The sequence below is a fragment of the Brassica oleracea genome, chromosome C6 (assembly GCF_000695525.1).
Source record: "Brassica oleracea var. oleracea cultivar TO1000 chromosome C6, BOL, whole genome shotgun sequence".
Lineage (NCBI taxonomy): Eukaryota > Viridiplantae > Streptophyta > Magnoliopsida > Brassicales > Brassicaceae > Brassica > Brassica oleracea.
Genome location: NC_027753.1, coordinates 24,017,174 through 24,017,841, shown reverse-complemented (window position 1 = coordinate 24,017,841; position 668 = coordinate 24,017,174).

Sequence of the window (668 nt, the reverse complement as noted above, 5' to 3'; positions counted from 1 at the left end):
TTCCACGTAATTTCGTCGTAAATGGAAAAACGCGGGCCTGGTAACTTCGTCGTAAACGCGGGCCTGGTAAATTCGTCGCAAACCGACGTTTCTACGTAATTTCGTCGTAAATCGAAAAACGCGGGCCTGGTAACTTCGTCGTAAATGAAAAAACGCGGGCCTGGTAACTTTGTCGTAATATTACGTCGCGTTTATGACGAATCCTTTTCTATATATGAGACGCCGAGACGAGGCTTCCTCGTTCATTCCTCCCAAACTCCTTTCCTCTCCCTCTAAGGTACACTTTCTTTCCTCCTTTTTTTTTTTTAAGTTAGTGTAGGTTATTAATTAGTTAGGTAATTAGTTTAGGTGATTAGTTAGATAATTAGTTTAGGTGATTAGTTAGATGGCGGAATACTATAGTTTAGGCGATTAGTTAGGTAACAGAATAATTTTTTAATTATGTCGTCATAATTTATTAAATTTATTTAAATTTTTTTTAGATGGTTCCTATAAGGAAACCGGCAACACCTACTTATGCTCAGTTGTTTGGCGATGGTTCCGGTACATCTTCTTCCGGTCCATCGTCTTCTGATGCAGTTCCAGACTCTCAGACTTCTCAGAGAGTTTTTTCGAGTCCTCCTCTTCCACCGCAGATGCCTCCACCTCCTCCTCCAGCGGCTGCACCT